At 44.5% G+C, this 18,305-nt stretch overlaps 1 protein-coding gene and 1 long non-coding RNA gene across 3 annotated transcripts in view; one reads left to right on the forward strand and one right to left on the reverse strand.

The window, feature by feature from the left end:
* LOC144155051 (cysteine-rich secretory protein 2-like) overlaps window positions 1-18,305 on the reverse strand; it is an 85,374-nt gene that overhangs the window by 13,468 nt on the left and 53,601 nt on the right. The window lies entirely within an intron of this gene.
* Window positions 1,466-17,261, forward strand: LOC144171263 (uncharacterized). Its single transcript, XR_013322931.1, has 5 exons — window positions 1,466-1,728; window positions 2,698-2,871; window positions 2,964-3,062; window positions 10,529-10,607; window positions 16,888-17,261. It is a non-coding gene; the product is annotated as an uncharacterized LOC144171263 (long non-coding RNA).

The following is an 18,305-nucleotide window of genomic DNA, read 5'->3' on the forward strand; positions in this document are numbered from 1 at the left end:
CCTGGTAGGATTGCCTTCCCAGGCTCCAAAAGGATCCTTGGGTTTATGCTATGTTCCTTCTCTAGAACTGCGGCAAATGTAAGAACATTTCAATGGTTAAACAGGTTCATGGTGTCTCGAGGTGACTCGGGGTATGAGGGATGCCAGAACTGTTGAATAGTTCAATAAATAATTCCAACTTACTCCTCGTGTGCGCAACTTGTGGGGGCACGGCCAGTGTAAGTGTTGAAGTGTTATTTTTTTTTTTGCCTTATATGATCGGTACAAACTTTTCCATTTATTTTCCACTTGGGTGGCCGTCATATTGCATAGGAACTCTTTGTTAATGAGGTCGGTTATTTTAATCCAGAGCTGTTTTTTTGTCCTAAACACAAAAGAAAAGCACAGCTGAAGTAATGGATGGGTAAAGTAAAGTAACACTTGACTGACACGAGTCGCATTAGGGGTGCACAACGTTTTATCTATAACTTAGTAAACGTGCGCTGCTATTAAGTGCCGTTCTATCAGGATATTTGTATTTCAGCTGTCACATATTTGAAGCAGGAAGGAGGAAAAGATGTGTGAACGTTAGCATTCTGTGAATAATTTTAAATTGCTTGGAACTAGAAATTCGAGCGACAATGCCAGCGCCCCTGTACAGTTCATTAGCAGCTACTGCGTTCAGAGATTAGCGCGGGGAGAAATTATGGCATCCTGAATGTAATTCTGCACACAAAGGATAACATACCAGAGTGTTCTGGTCTTTCCCACCAAGTCCTTGAGCGCGGTGTACTGGGCGATGTAGAACTTCGTTTTCCGGGCGCTCCACAGTTCCCCCTCATTTTCAGCCAGTGCGGCTGCACCATCATCGCCGTCACTGCAGGCGGAAGTCGGCAGTAGCGCCGGAGGGGGCAAATTCTCATTGCCGGCTGCCGTGAACCGCAACGTTACGTGCTGCCCGCCTGCAAAAGTACACACCAGCATGTATAAAGTCGGCACAGCCTTTGAGAAATCACAAACTGCGACCCAAAGCAACGCGACGAGGCCGACATGGCTACGGCCAAAAATAAAACCGCTCTTGAACGCTACACGTGTGCATCGTCGGCATGCAACAACGCTTACCCGACGCCTCGTACAGGTAGCAGCCGCTGTCGCCCTGCATGGGTGACCCGTCCGGGCTGTGAAGGAGGTACACGTCCTTCTCCACGCCGTCAAACGACGCGCAGCGTCGTCTGCTACGCGTTGGGCGGCCCGTACGCCATGCTGCACTATTCCGGCACCTCCTTTTCGGCGAGTGCACGGCGACCGAGAACTAGTGCCGAGGTGGGCCTGCACTGTACTTGCACCTTGGCAAAACGAGGAAGGAAGTGCAGAGGGCGCGCGCGGCACCGGCAAAACGAGGACGACGGTGCTGCACCCCTTGAACTGGTGCAGCTAGTGCAGCCAAATCGAAGAGACCTTAAGTGGATTAAGCCGGTGGCGCGAAGTACAGTCAGTACAGTCATGTACAGTTGCTCGCGCATTTTTGTCGAATTCGCCGATTAAAACGGCTACCGGATGGAAACGGCGTGGCACCGGTACAGTGGCTGCCTATTCCAGGCACTGTAGTACCGGTATGAAATTTCCTGTGTGAAATTTACTGCGCACCGCCTGAAACCGTCTACTAGAGTTCTTCAGTTCAGGAAGTCGACGGCGAACTACGGTTGAATGCAAAGCCGGTACGAAAACTGTGTCATGGTATTTTTTCACGTGAGTACTGTCCCTGCTAATAATACCGAGCGAAATAGTTGCCTCTGTTAGGCTTCGGGCACATGACGAAAAAGTTACATACGCTGTGCTTGTTTGCTCGCGTAGCGTAAAGCGTGCCCAAACTGCAAAAAAGCGATTCATATGCGTTGTTCTTCCCTTTGCTGCGCACTAACTTGTGAATCCCGTCTATATTCTTTAGCCCAGCCTCATTTTGCCCTCGTGCATGTAGCCCACGTCAAGCTGGTCTCTAGAGCGACTATTGTGTTCGCATCCTAACGGCTGCGTTTTGCACCGTCGGTTGCGGAAAAAAATTTGAATGTTGAGCGGAACGGTACAATCACGTAATACGCGGCGCGAGTTTGCAACAGCTGGCAATTCAAAAGTGCGTCAAGTTGTTCCCTTTTTTCGTCCTGTAGTTTTCTTTGACGATTCCTGAAATAACAAACCGAACTACAAAAAAGACAACACATGGGTCGGTGTTAATCATTTTCAACCCTTTGCAAACTGGTGCAGTTTTATTCTTGGCACTCCGGTCTTGTTTTGACAGTTCAGTGTCCTTTTTATGGGGAAAAGCCATTATGAATGGCATATCCGCTTGTATTGTCACGTTCGCGCGATATTTGCAGGTAAAAATATTAGACCGCCAATGCAAAATGAATCGTTCGATATAGGCATCAAAAGAAACTTGGAGCATGCTGCAAAATATGACACGTGCTAATCACGCACTCAGTGTGTACTTTCTGTATTTAATGAGTCGCCGGGCAGTCAAAGCGTGGCACAAGTAGACATGCTTAATCATTGCACGAATGTAAAAGACTGCACAAAAGACGATGATGAAGATTAGGGTGACGTAACAGCACTTGTCCTGTCACCCGCATCTTTCAACAAATGAATCAACTAGCCAGCAACCAAGTCCTATTAAGTCTTTAATCTTCCCTCTCTTTAGATTTCGTATGTACTGTATTACAGAGCCATAGACGCGTCAGCCTGTTAACATCACGTAAAGAGGAGGTGCTCGACGAGTGAAATGGAACACGGTTCGGGTGGAGGCTGATCGTGGAACCACAGGACTCTGGAACTAGTGAGCTGACGAGGAGACTGAAGATGGGCCCGCAGATCCTGTGTACCAGTGGTTCTAGACATGTGAGTTGGTTCACAGACGACTGGGCTTGGTTCTACACCTGACCATTGTTTGTGGTCATGGCCCAGAACGGATCACCGCACTTGCCACGCAGGGTGTGGTGCTGCCTGTGCTGCCTTGCCCGAGCAGTACTTGCAATCAGAGGCCAATGACGACCCGCGACACACATCGCTGAACGACGCCTCTCAATTCGGTGAGAGCATTTGCGGTTTTCTTTTCACTTGAACTGGAATTCGAGGACTTCAACTTTGACCTTTGTGTTCTCGTTTTGTGCTGAGTTTTCCTTCCACCGTTCACCATTGTAACGTTGTAAAGACAACTCATTCTCTTCCTTTCTCCCGAGTTCCGTGTCCACATGTCACACTGCTGCAAGGCCAAATGAATCTTCACAACTATTAATTTTTTCTGAAAGGTTAGAGAGAGTCAAGCACCAAACACTGGGATGTTTGGCACGGAATGACCCAGCTTTGAAACATGTCGCGACAGCAGGTAAAATCTGTTCTTACAATGCTGCAGATTTTCACCAACATGGCTGTGTGTAGTGATGTTGTAGGTGCAGTGATGCCCCTGCATCTTGTGCTAGGTTTCAGGGGATGTAAAATTTAATAAACTCATACTTCTAGCGAACTTTAACACAGGACAAAGAAATAAAAGACGAAACATACGCTAGACTTCAACTTGGTTTATGCAAAAGGGAACAGGATGTACATGATTCGAACAAAAAACCAAACAACCCAACAAGCACATGATTCCGCGGAAAAGAAACGGTGCAATGTTTGCACTCGCTCTTATCACTATTTACATTGAAGCACAAACAACGCCTGGTCACATTACAGGACATGATCTTTACCGACACGTGGGCACACCAGTTGCTGATTGCGCATGATCAAGGGACACCCCTTCTCTCACCAAAAAGTGTATTTCTCTGGTTGAAAGTGCCAAAGATGGGGCACTGACGCAGTTCTTGCCCTCCCTGTTAATCACAAAAGCCTCGAAGACTTCCCTATCAGTTTGAGAATGACATCTAAACAAGACGCTCGTCTGCATGAATTTGGGCGTGCACCCGTACCTACGGCAAAGGTCAGCAAGGTGGCCAGCTCCCATCTGCGCACTCACAGCTGCGCGGTGCTCCCTCAACCTATCATTGAGGCACCTGCCGGTTTGACCGACGTAGCACCGTTTGCAGTCCAGAGGGATCCGGTAAACCACACCCGTCGCGCACTCCACAAATTTTGTTGCATGTTTTGTGACACAGCAGGGCTCATTGCGTGGCTCATTGACCTTTCGCACCATCTTCAAAAGCTTCTCAGGAGCCGAGAATACCACTTGCACACCACATTTGCCACCGACCTTCTTCAGGCGGTGGGACCTGGTGCACGTATGGCACAGCCACAACAGGGGTTTTCTCTCTCAGGCCATCCGCACCTGGTGCTTGAGCGCTCTTCACCTCCTTCAAAAGGCTCTCCACCACAGAAACCACCATTTCTGATGGATAGCCAGCCATTTTCAATCTTTCAGCTTGCTGCAGCAAGCTTGCCTGCATTTTGTGCGGGCGGGACCTAGTGAGCGCCACCTTCATAGCAATCTTTGCTATTCCCCACTTCACGAGCTTCGAGTGGGCCAACCGGTAAGGTAGGATGCCGTTTTGGCTACGAGGAGCATACTGCCAACACGGCTGACCATCACCAAGGAGCAGGCGCACGTACAAAAACTGCAGAACACCCGATTCCGGCATCTCGTGTGTGAACTTTAGACCCTCTGCACACTCAGCGAAAATGCGGAGCACATCCGCAACCATTCTCCCGCGGTCATCATGCTGAACATGCTCCGTGACAACAAGAAAATCGTCCGTATATCTGCAGACCTTGATAACAAACCGGCCAAACCGGTCGGTCAAACCAGCAGGTGCCTCAATGATAGGTTGAGGGAGCATCGCGCAGCTGTGAGTGCGCAGATGGGAGCTGGCCACCTTGCTGACCATTGCCATAGATGCGGGTGCACGCCCAAATTCATGCAGACGAGCGTCTTGTTTAGATGTCGTTCTCAAACTGATAGGGAAGTCTTCGAGGCTCTTGTGATTAACAGGGAGGGCGAGAACTGCATCAGTGCCCCATCTTTGGCACTTTCAACCAGAGAAATCCACTTTTTGGTGAGAGAAGGGGTGTCCCTTGATCATGCGCAATCGGCGACTGGTGTGCACACGTGTCGGTAAAGATCATGTCCTGTAATGTGACCAGGCATTGTTTGTGCTTCAATGTAAATAGTGATAAGAGCGAGTGCAAACATTGCGCCATTTCTTTTCCGCAAAATCATGTGCTTGTTGGCTCTTTTTTTTTTTCGAATCATGTTCATCCTGTTCCCTTTTGCATAAACCAAGTTGAAGTCTAGCGTGTGTTTCGTCTTTTGTTTCTTCGTCCTGTGTTAAAGTTCGCTAGAAATATGAGTTCAGTAGTCAGTAACCAACTCGCCCAACTCTCCGCGTTAAATGTAAAATTTGCTTGTGCATAGCTTAGACTGGCCCTTGAGACTTCGACTTGCTTGTGAAGCTTGACTTCTGTGTAGAATTGTCATTTGTGATAAGTGTTCCCACACTTACTTTTTGCCTTCACATTTGGCTCAGTCAGACATGGCTGCACTTACTCCTCAAGTCCTGTGGATGTTCATGCTCACTGTGTACTCTGGCTTTTTACAGCTTTGTATTACACTTGTCGTTATCTCAGTTTCTTCAGTTCGGCTTATAACTGCCATTTCCTGTCCTCTAGAGATCGCGAAAATAATGTTGATTTAAAATTTATTCCAAGTAGCGGTTGGCTACTGTAATTGCACGAAGGCATCTTTGCATGTTGTAATGCTGTGCGAGTTGTTAAAAATTGAACTGTGTTGTCATTCCTTTTTTATTCGCAGAGAGTTTGTGTGAATCCTGTGCTTTACATCTATGCACTGAAGGCTTCATGTAAAAAACCAAAGCTTCATAATACTACTGTATTTACTCAAATCTAGGCCGACCCCGGAAATTCAGCTGGTCAGAAATTAAAAGAAACTTTTCATGAATGTCAGCCGAATGAAAAAAGGCACTAGACCGAGACTAGTACATGCACTTTATTTTTTGCGGTGCTTGTTGCAGCATGTTCAATGTTCACTCACGGGCTCAACCAGAACCGCTTCATAAAATGAGTGACCCAGCCTAGTGCCACTAAATAACCTATGCTTAACCCAGCCCCTGCTGGCCTTGAACTGAGCCCGCACGACGCCTCGAATGTTTGCGATCTCCCTCGCCTTCGCCTGTATTATCTCCGTTGTTCCAGGCATTCCACCCTCACTCTGCTGCTGGGTAAAATCAGCGACTTCCTTCTCCACCTCGTGATGTAGATCTTGCATCCTGTGAAGGCCATTCACTTGGCGGTGCAGTTGAAAAGTTCGTTCCGGTGCTTCCACCATCGGTGCACGTTCTTCTCATTGACTCCGAAGTCGTGCTATGCTTCGAGGTTTTGAAGTTCTCTTGGCCTCCAAAATCAGCTTCTGCTTGAAAGCCGTGGCATAGTGGCACCGCTTGTTGGGCGCCATTGTGCCGTGAACGTGGGCGCTTCTTGAGGTCACGCGAAAATGTGTGCAAGCAATCACGGAATTCTCAGAGCTGGGTTCACAACATATGGTTCACAACATTCAAGCAGGCTGAATGGAGCCTGAAAACCAGAGTTCTGAAAACCCCGTGAAAACCTGTCAGCTGCCAGCCTGTAGCCGGGAGATGGCGTTGCGTGTCTAGCGGTGGCAGGAAAGCAGCATCCTCGAATCTAAGCCGACCCGTGACTTTTGTAAACGACTTTTTAAAAAAAGTTAGCAGTGGCTTAGCTCGGCTATGCCAGGATATATGTAGTGTGAGTTAAAGTTCAGCTGGTTATTCTTAGCGTTCCTGGTTGTCTAGAATTAACTTGATTATCATGCTTACTGCAGTTTCAATGACACACACACGGTATACGCATTATGTGACACGTATATTGATCACGCGTCTCCGATCGCCCCAGAGCTAAGCTGGTTCCACAGGCGCACGCCGGTGTTGCTGCGACGCATGAGCCATTGGTTCCACACCCGGCCACCCCTAGCATTATCATGTATTTCTATTTATTTACTTATTTATTTCTACATACTGCAGCCCCATGGGGCTATTGCAGGAGTGGAGCATACAAAGCATACATCACCCGTACAATGTACACTGAAACCGTTCAACAAAACCACATAAAAGTAAAAATAACGGAACACTCCAAATACACACTATAATGAACGGAAATAGTGACGGCATGAATATATTGGTGCGTATTAAGAAACAGCGGATAGAAATGCAGACAAAGAAAGAAAGCGGGTGGAGTCAGCAAGTAAGTTCCATTGCTCTACAACACGTGGAAAAAAGCTGTATTTAAAAGTGTTGGTGCAGGCGAAGTAGGGGTTCAGGGGACCGGGCCGCCACGTGCGGAACAGAGGTCGGCGAAGACGCTGGACGCGTGGGTTGTGGTTCCACATGCACACGCCGGTGTTGCTGCGATGCACGAGCCATCAGTTCTACACCCGGCCACCCCTCGCGTGATCATCAAGTGCACCGGGCCTCCACGACCCGCACTTGCACAGCACGGCTCTCCAGGAGCCTCGGCGAAACTGCTCAACCTCGGCTAGTGTAACTCACGCTACAAAAAAGTATCAGCCTAGATTCGAGTAAATATGGTAATGTGAAATTTTTCAGCAACATGGCAATTAAATGAAAAAGTATCGGCCTAGATTCGAGTAAATATCGTAATGTGAAATTTTTTAGCAAAATGGCAATTAAATGGTAGCATACACTGTCACATGCCATTAATGCATCTTAAGTGGTAATTAAACTAATTAACTTTATAATGAGTAAATATAGCTTAGAAGTTTCTAGTGCATTGTAGAGGCTGGCTAGAAACACGTAATGGAGCAGTTTGCAAGAGATTATTGTGTGTGTACTTGATTTTACTGATTTGGGTAAAATTCCAAACATTTGCGACCCATTGTTATAAACAAATGCGTAAGAATGATTGTAGCACTGTACCTGCATTGTTTTTGTTTCATTCAACTGCCATCAGCGTTCTCTTATAGAAGAAATTTTTCCAGTTATTTGTTATCCAGTCTGTTTGGGATAGTCAACAGCATTGCGCATTGGCATTGTCAGTTACAAAGCTGATTTTATCAAATTTTTTAACTAATAAGGTAGGCGAGAGTAAATCCACCTTTAGTGATTGTAATTACTTTGTTTCTAGAAAATACAATGTTTCTAATTTTCATCTTTCCTATAAGTTACACGAGGTGCCCGGCATGTTGTACCGACACATGCAGATACATGTGGAATGATGGAGCTTAGAAGATGGGGAGCAAACAGGAGACAAATCTGGAGGAGCAGCCTCAACCTGGGCAAAAATGGTGATCTTTGGCATGCCTAAGACAGTTGGTGAGAGAGAAGCAGTGGGTGAGGGGAAAGTTGGTTTGACAAGAGCGAATTAGCAAAAGAGGAACCACTGTTGCTGCAGTGGCTTTTCAGAGGAACTAGTTGGGGAAAGGGAAGCCATGTGTCGATATTGTTCTTTGCAGTTCGGAAAGGGGTGGACTTCTAGTGATGTTTTGGGAGACATTATTAAGAGGGCAGGCAGTACAGGAAGCCCAGTGCTCTTATCACTACTTGCCTAGGTAGTTCAATAAAATAAAAAAAAGAACACGTCGAAGAAAAGTGCTTGCAACAATAAATGCTCTTTAGGGAAGCACGTGACTTAGAAAGTGGCCATCTGCAAGGTAAAGAACATTAGGTTTATATTTTTGCTAGCGGGGCTCTCGGACGTGTTTTTTTTTATATGTCGCCCTGCCTGTGCATATTATGCTGCGATACCGTACCAGTCATGTTGCGCTGTCGCACCTGCCCTCCTGCTGATGTCTCCCAAAGCCTCACCAGAAGTCCTGCAGTGTCACTATCCAGTGCCTTCCACACCCCTGCCCCCTTTCCTCACTGAAAAGAACTATTTTGACACATAACTTTCCTTTCCCCAACTGTCTCCCCTAAAAAGTACCTCCAGCAACACCCGATCTCTCTTCTGCTGACTCACTCGTGTCCGATGAACTATTCTCTGACACTTTGTGTCTCTCATAAAATGCTCTATCACCGAGGCAACGTATCGCTTTCATAAGGCATCCCAAAAATGACCATTGTTTCCTGGGCTGATACTGCCAAAATTTAGTCTCCTAAAAAGTATACGTGTGTGTGTGTGTTCCATATGTACAGACATAAAGCAGGGGAAGGAATCCTGAACCACTGCGAATACATCAAAACTTTCATACAACAGCTGTAGAAACCCTAACGAGGATTTGATTATTCAGACGGTTTTGATCAGCGGACTGATATTCCTCAAGGCAACGTCAGATTAGAATAATGACAAACATGGCAAACACTAGTTCAGGTAAGTTTTTTTTTTCACCCTCTGTTTGTGTGGGAAATGCAACCAACATAAATGAAAACATGCAAACCAGTTATTCCCCACAGCGCAAAGGCAGACGAGACAGGGCGAGGGTGAAATTGGGCACAGAAGAAAAGGAGGACTGGTCAGCCTAAAGAGCAGAAATTGACAAACAGAGCAATTGAAGAACAGGAACTTGAAGGGCAGAGTGCAAAAATGCCTTCTCGAAGGGCTCAAATTGGTGCAAGGTGCCAAATATGGCCTGCAGTGCAAGCAAAGCCTAAGTACAGTGAAACGTCGTTAAACCGTACCTGACAGGCATGCGGGTACTACGGCTTATGGGGGTACAGTTTAACGAGATTCCACTGTACAGTTATCACGCTTGATACAAGTTGTTCCAGACAGACCTCGCTGTGTGCCATGTGGCCTCTGTCTTCACTTGCAACAACTTTTGCAATGCGTAATGCCGCATGATGTTATTTTTTAATCATTTTTGTGGGCCACAAGGTGGGAAGAAGCGGTTTTCCACCCTTCAGCGACCATGGCAGTAGTCGCGAAGTGTTAAATCTAAATCTAGCAGCGAACACATGCCCAGAAAATGCTTGGAAAACACAGAGGATGAGATGGTGGAGAAGCACCAATGTGCCGACGCTAATGTAGCAAGGCTGGCAGAAGACTGTCGTCTGTCGGTATTTTTTAATGCTAGCCCATATTTGTGTCTCCTGCCCAAAGCCTCAGTTGAGAAATCTTAAAATATTCTGTTTTGCTTGCGTATTACTGGCTAAAGAATGTATTTCCAGGTTAGAATGGAGCCAAGCGAGTTACCAAAGCCTAGTTCCTTCAAACTGATCAAAGTTGTATTCTGTCCGCATGGACCCTTTAACTGCGTGTGCTATTAATTGCTTGCTGCCTATAACAGTGCTGCCGTTGTCATCTGCCTGTTTACAGCAATTCAGTTTCTTTCACAAACTGGTGATCCAGTTCCACTTCTAATATTGGTAAATGAAAAGAGCACGATAACACAGCAACTGTTAAAGTACCACGAAAATATGAGGAACCTAGCAATCGTCCCATTGCATTTGTGATGCTTGTGCCCTGTAGGGTGTTTTTTCCTTATGGCATCCTCTATATCTATTCCCTTTTGTTAGTCCCCCACACCTTACTGCTTCCGACGTCGCAGTAACATTCATCCTTTTTTATCATACAGATGCAAGAGGGGTGGATACATTGCCCTGCGGCCTGTTTTGCTGAATGAAAGAGGTGTCACAGCCTTCAGGAGAGCACTGGTAAGTATAGCAGTAATATTACTTCTGGTCAAATCACTTCGCAGAAGCTCCAGGAAAACTGAGTGTTGCTTGTTTGTGTGGTTTCAGAATTTTCAGAAAAACTTTTGCGTGAGCGAAATCACTTAAATTTGTAGGAATCGTTCCAGTCTTCAAAAATCATCTACCTATTTCTCTATCATCTCGTTCCGAATACTCTGCCGAAAGAAAAAAACATGTGAAATGCTCACACACAAAAAAAAGCCGTATTGCGAGGTTCAAACTACCGTCCTTCACAACAACTGTCTGGTGTGTTAACCACGCCACCATTGCGACACCGTGATAAATCTCCTGAATTTCCCATACAAAACCCTAGCATCAATGAATGTTTTTATGTGTACGTAATTTTTGTTAGTTTTTAAGCTATTCTGGCAGTGGTTTCTCACGAAATGATCTTGCAGGTCAGCCCTGTCATGCTAATACTACAAGCAATTAGGTTAGAGTTCCTTTATTCAACTCAGAAAGCTGTCATACAGTTGCGATTTCCCCGACTGCAGCCAACATTGTCATGAAAAATGAGCCACTAGAAAAACAGTTGTCTTTACTAACAGCTTTGTAACAAAAATAGCTTGATTGAATTTGTCTCATGGCAGCTGATTACGGCTCGAGTTAAAAGATGCTTGTTTTTCTGTGAACAGAGGGTGATAACTCTCTCTTTACCGCAGAAGATTGACCAAGTTTTGGGGTCTAAGAAAATATTTGTTTCTGCTAAACATGTTGATTAGGCACATACTGCAGCAGCTCAAAATGGAGATGATTCAATGTCCTTTCCAGCAAGAGCAGATTAGCAGTTTAGCAAAATCAAAGTTTTTGTCCGAACGTAGAAAATACTTATGAAAAAGAAATTGTGTATACCAATTCGCCAATAGTTTGAAAAATTTGGAGTATACTTTTTGCCAAACATCACAAAAACACATCCTAGAAAAAAAAATGAGTTGCCCAAAACAGTTTTTCAGATATAAAAAAAATGTTACCAGGTGTGGTGCCTTGTTATGCAGTAAAGCCCAACCTCTATTCCAAAATGTGCAATTTCAGATAGTTTTCTGGAAACAATCTGGTGATCTAACATAATTAATTAATAAATAAATAATTGACATAATTAATAATTAACAATCTGGTGGCTTGACATTTGTAAAATCATCTTGTCAATGCTTGAATTTGCATTTACGGCCAGCACGAAATTTGGGATGGGACAAAACCGCTTGGGGTTGAAAACGAAACTCGTTCAGTGCCGGTTTATTATCACTTATCTGTCGCAACTTTCACTTGCTGTTTATTATAATCCTCTGGTTCGCTTTTGTAGCCCTGCTTGCAGGAATGAGGTGCAATGTGCTGGAACCATGGGCAGCTAGCTATCGCAGCAGGGTTTGTAGCTGGGCAAGTTGGTGCGTCATTTAATGAAACAGCTCGACACACGGGACAAAAGGAAGAGAAGATGACACAGGCGCTGACTAACAACTGTTTGTTTGATTACAAAGAACGGAATATATCGGCAAAATGTTTCCGAACAGTAGCCGTGCGCATGATCAGGGAACAAATTAAGTTATTTACAAACGGAGGGAATGTTGCTATCAACAGACAGCGGTATCTCGACAGGTAGGAAACTTCTTTTTCCAGGAGCGCTAATGACGGGGTGCTTACACACGAGGTTTCTCTTTTGTGTATCACAAACACTTGACAGATTTCGCGCGTGCGCTGGCCTTTGTATCTTTGCAAGATACTGCATTTCTCTAACTGGGGTGTACATCGGCAAGCCTTGACGTGTTGAGCAAGCATGCCGCCCGTGCCAGTCTTCAGTGTGTTGGCATGCTCCCTTAACCGGTCGTTGATGCAACGCCCGGTTTGTCCGACGTCCGACTTGCTACAGGGCACCAAGGGGATCTCATACACCACTGCTTCCCGGCATTCGACATAGGGCTTGCTGTGATTGTTCAGGCACCCTTTTCCTGCTGGTTGCTCACCATTCACTCTTGTGCAGAGCCCGCCCAGCTTGTTGGGGGCAGAGAGCAGCAGCTACACACCAGTCCGTCCCACTATCTTTTTGAGCTTATGGCTAGCTTTTGAGCTAGCTATCCCAGAGTAGCTGTCGCGCGAAGAAAAAAGAGTTCAGCACTATGAGCCGCCTGCATTGCAGCTCCACCTAGCATTTTCAAAAACAAACAATACCAATCTTGTTGGAGACTCTGTCTGAATATTCAGTTCTACTGAGCAGCTACTCTACACCTCCGAAAATATCCTCGTACAGAATCTAAATTGAAGCTAATTTGAAGCTCCCTCCTTGTCTTAACTGATATCTGATGACTTGAGGTTATCTTTTGACTTTCAGCTATAGCTGTTATTACAGAAGTAAGGCATGTATAAAGTGAAATCATGAGCGGCATGCTTTCTTCGAGGAACAGTAGTGGGCGACAAAGGTGCCATGGCAAATCGGATTGAAGTTGTGTAACTGTGTAGTAGTGCCAAATATGGATTGCACAATGCAAAAATGATACTGAAACTGCTGGAAAAGGGCTTAAAATGCCAAGGGTACTTGTTAGACATGCGGAAACCTTCACAAATAATCTTTGACAGAAAAAAGCTACCCGTTCTCCAAACCAAAGCTCACTAGTGAATAGCTGGTGTCGTTTTCAGGTAGCTCTCACCTTTCAGCTCTGTTGGATTGCAAAGCTGACAACATCATTTGATATTTGACTTGCTGGGAGCCTTTGGATTGAAAAAATATAATGGTAGTGCAGCATAACCACAAGTGAAATTTTTTTTGTATAGCACAGCGGCCACGGCCCCTATTGAAAAAACACATGCTCCTCAACTCTTGAAAACACCATCAGAAATCTCGGTGTTTCCATAGCAGAAAAATTAGAACTGGTTTTAAAACTGCCAAGCCCAGCCTAACCAATGGGATGCATTCGGGGCATGAGAAGTGACTACAACGTGGATATCGGCAATATACAGCATTGATCACCGGTGATCGGTGCTTTATGTTGCCGGTATTGACATGTTGTAGTTGTTTATCATGCACCCTAGTGGTTAGTCTAAGCACTCCACCTTTAAAATCAGTTTTAATTTTCCCGCTTAGGCAACATTGAGATTTTCGGCAAAGTATTTTGCAAGCTGAGGTGTGTGTGTTTTCTCGAAAGGGAGCGTGGCTGCTGCGCTTGACAAAAAAGCATGCTGCTCGTGGTCATGCTGCATTACCATCAAATTTTCTTGATCAAAAGGCTCCCAGCAAGTCAAATACCAAATTATGTTGTCAGCTTTGCAATCCGATGGCATTGACAGCGAGAATTACATGGAAAGGACACCAGCTTTTCACTAGGGAGCTTTGGTTCGGAGAAAGGGTAGCTTTATTCTGCAAGAGCTTATTTCTGGAGGTCCCCCATATGTGTAGCAAGTGGACCAGGCATTTTCAGCCAGTTTCCAGCAGGTTCCGTTTCGTTTTTGTGTTGCAAACTTAATATTTGACACTACTACGCAGTCAAGCAACTCAAGCCGATTTGCCATGGCGCCCCCGTCACCCGCTTCTGATCCACGAAAAAAGCACGCCACTCGGGATTTAACTTCATCCATGCCTTTTTTTCCAATAACAGCTCCAGCTGAAAGTCAAAAGATAACACCAAGTCATCGGATATCAGTTCAGACAAGGAGAGAGCTTTCAGTGAGCCTTGAACACTGCCAGCGGTTCACTGGCCAGTTTTGTTAGTATGAGGGTGTTTTTGGAGGTCTAGTGTCACTTCTTACAAGGCTGTCTTTCTGACAGTCTCCAAAAGGCTTGATATAGTGTCTTTTCGAAAATGTCAGGCAGCACTGCAATGTAAAAGGCTCATAGTGCTTAACACTTTTAGTCATGTGAAAGCTGCTTGGTGAAAGCTTGCTAGGTACAGTTCTAATTCATCGCACCCTATTCCTGCAAGCAGGGCTACCATAGCAAGTCAGAGATGATAAGATGATAATATTGGAGCTTAAAGTTCTGGCAGATACTTGATGATCAGAACGTCAACAAGCATCCACCACTGAGTTTGGTTTTCAATTCCAAATGGATTTCTTCGCATCTCTTGCTTGCCCTGAATCTGGTGCTGCTGTAGTCATTGACATGTTTTTACATCACGTGGGGACTAAGTTAGACCTCTAGTAATGTTAAACCACGAGATTTTTTTTCCAGAGAATCGCGGGCACCATGCGGGCTCACATTTTTTAAATCGGAATGCAATTTTACGGAAATCCGGAAATTTACGGAGTGCAATTTTTTTTTAGGATAGGTTTTTGAAATGTGAACCTACAAAATGTGTATTCAAAATTTTTTCCACTATTGGTGGTTTGTTATGCACTTCTCTTCATTTTTTTTACATCTGGACAAAAATTTTGAATTGGATAATTTTTTTTTGCAATTATTATTTATGAAAATATTATCAAAACTGGTTTTAGAAATGGCATTGAATCATCTGCATTTTTGCCACTGCACTATGTGCCTAACCAATACGTTGGCACAAAAAAAGGTTTTTTTCATGCCCTAAAAACTGGTCAATTTTCTGCGGTAACAAAAGAGTGCGGCACGTGTGTCAGCTTCACCGTGTCACTCTGAATTTGTGCACAGAAGCTCCTCCGGTGCATGAGAAACTTGAGAACAAGTTCGTATTAAAGAAAGGACATTTAAAGTAAATAAATTGGGATAGGGAAACTAATTATGTCCCTTTAAGGCTCTTGTGTCAGCTTTATGGCATCGCTCTCAATTTGTGCAGAAACGCCCATCCAATGCGTCAGACACTTTGAAACAAATTTTGTACAAAATCGGAGGACATCAGAAGTAAAAAAAAAATAGGGGTACGGTAACTAAATACGTTGACATGAATTCAAATAGACAAGTGGTTCAAAATTTTATTTTCTTGCAGCCTCTAGCGCCGTCGTATGTGTCTCCTCTGCTTTAGTCCTGTCTCAAGCGCTACTTTACAACGTATCAACAGCAACTAGCCCAACTGTCGATTTTACTAAACACGAAGAAACTGAGGCACATAACAAGGCAGTGGGCCCTTGGTACTGACAACTTAGGTCTCTATTTTATCAGTATTAAGTGTGATCTCGACAACCATAACCATAAGCATGATATAGTGCTTCGTGCTCTCAGTTAAGTTAAAAACTGTTGAAGGAAAATGGCTAATAGGAGTGCAGACATTGCATGCAGAGTAGAAAATATAGTCAGTCTTGTTGAATAACTTTAAAAAAGTGTGAAAGTTACTCAGTGAAGCGTAGATTGAAGCTGCAGGCAAATTGCTGTCAAGCCTAAAAGCAAAAGATAAGTGCAAGAAGAAGCACGCCAAGCAATTTGTGCCCTGTGAATGGGGGGTGATCTATGATGTGCCGTTCTCATCTGGAGAAGTCGATATCCTATTTGTTTGTCTCTTGGGAATAAGGCTTTTGGCATGTACCCACTCATTGCGAAAAATGTAAGTACAAGCCTTTGTTCGGCCAAGTTTAACTTCTGGAAAGAACCAAAAGCACTGGTTTGGGAGCTGTTTTTTTATATCAAGAAAAGGGCACACGGTGAATCTGTGCTCCTGTGTGGCAATGAACGTGAATATTTAGAAACTTCGCTATGATTACTTTATTACCATTACTCGGCCCACTATTAAAGGATGTTTATTTGAGATGATGCATTCAATAAACTTAGTTGTAAGCGAGCGCTTGTCCTATCATCGTCTTTGTCGTGTGCTTTGCGCTTGACTCTTTAAGAACCAAGTACCAACTTGCCCGATGCTTTTTACTGAACAGGTTGAATTAGGCTTTGTACCCCTCCTGTTTTTTGCAGTATGAACCATGCCCCCTTTGTGCTGCGATTGTCTCAGCGCACTTACTGCTTTGTTACTTGTGCTGCTTTTAAGCTTTACATAGATGTTTTCATACCATCAAAAGGGGGGAGTAGCACCCTTTTGCACTCCTAAATTCTTAGTCTCCCTTCTTAGTTCTTTAAGATCCTTTTATTGGCTGCAATAATTTTTGAAGCCTTTGCATTTTTGGGGTGTCCATGTGTAACTTGATACATTATACATAGGCTCCCCCATACAAAACATTTCATAGCAAAGTGAGAATGGGGAAGCAAGGAAATGTGAAGGCAAGAGGCGTGTTCCTTGCCCTCTTTTTTTGTCAGACACTAGGCAGTTAGCCTGTCATCGATGATTTTACTGTGCTGGCTACAATTTCATTTTACTTTTTTCTTATCGTTTAATTTCTTTTTCATTGATATTTCTGCCAGGTCCGAGGCAAGGTGTTTGCAAACGGGACGTTACTGTACACTGGGGACGGCATGAGGACACCTGGCAGGGTGTGCTTGGTCTGTGAAGATTTCTGGATTGACTTTGTGGACTTCTTGTTATGTAAGAAGCCTGCTTCAGAAAAATAGCAAGCAGGAAAGAAGCCTTTAAAAAATTCTTGCATTCTATTTTCACCCTTGTTTAATCTTGCAGCAGCAGGTATGCAAACCTGGCCTTCACGAAACTTGTTATTTGTAATTTATTTTCATTCCTGTTAGTCTAGCAAACCTCTGTTGTGACAAGCCACAACAAACAATGAAATATGCTTTGTGTATCAGTATTATTTCTAAGCTATTTGTTTTTTTGTAATTGAAAACAGCTGTGATAGCCTAAGCAGGCTTTTCATTCAAATGTGTTACATTCTTTAATAAAATAATTTTCTAATACTTTTGCTTTGCTTTGCTGTACCTGTATGAAACGGCTCATGAAGCTGCAAGCATACGGGCTCAAATTGCAGTGATGTGTGGGCTAAGTTTATGTGGAACTGAAGTTTACATCTCATATTTTTTATAATACAGCTGCTGCTAAAGGTGTAATCAAAGTTAAATCCCACACACACCAGAGAAGTCTCTTAATGATTACAGTGACTACCTTTGTTTGACAGTGACTTGACTGGCAGCCGTGAGATTTGTATCTACTCAAGACGGGGACAGTGGTCATGAAGCAAGAATAATTTGACTCTCTTGGGACAACAGGGATAACTAGGGGGTCCGTGTTGACCACCTCCGTCAGAGTTGCACATATACTGCAATGATTCCACTGGCAGCAGTACTGACCATGTCTTCGAGGGTCACCCATACACTGCCACGGCTCTTTTGCCATAAGCATCACGGGACTCTTCATAACAGGAGCGTCCTCACAATTCTTGTTACAGTGTCACGACGATCGTCAGGAAGGAGTCCTGTGACCCTCTTTTTTCATTAGATTAGGGTCAGGGCAGTTACTGCTGACTCTAGGGGAAATAGTCACCCATACTCTACTGTGCGACTAGTGGGATGGGATACGCATGACCCCCTTTCAATAAGAGTCGCATGACTCTGCAAAGAGGGGTCAAAGAAGATTCAATTCTGTGGCGAGTAGATACCCCCGCAGAGAGTCATAGAAACTCCCTTTTTTCTTAGTATGTAGGTCTGCATAATATGGTGGACGTGCTCATAAAGGACCGCCTTTGAAACCAGAGGGCATCGTTAAAAACTGTGCAAGAAATACACTCTTTCGAAAAAGAACTGGACTACACGAGCGCAGACAATCAACTACATTTTTACCTGCGTGTAGAACTGGGAAAAATACCGGTTCAGTTACAGTTCGGGTTCGGGTGGATTCATTTCATTCTGGTTCAGTTCCAGTTTGACTAAATCAC

The sequence above is a fragment of the Haemaphysalis longicornis genome, unplaced genomic scaffold (genome assembly GCF_048455015.1).
Source record: "Haemaphysalis longicornis isolate Haplotype H1 unplaced genomic scaffold, Haemaphysalis longicornis Haplotype H1 scaffold_1, whole genome shotgun sequence".
Taxonomy (NCBI): domain Eukaryota; kingdom Metazoa; phylum Arthropoda; class Arachnida; order Ixodida; family Ixodidae; genus Haemaphysalis; species Haemaphysalis longicornis.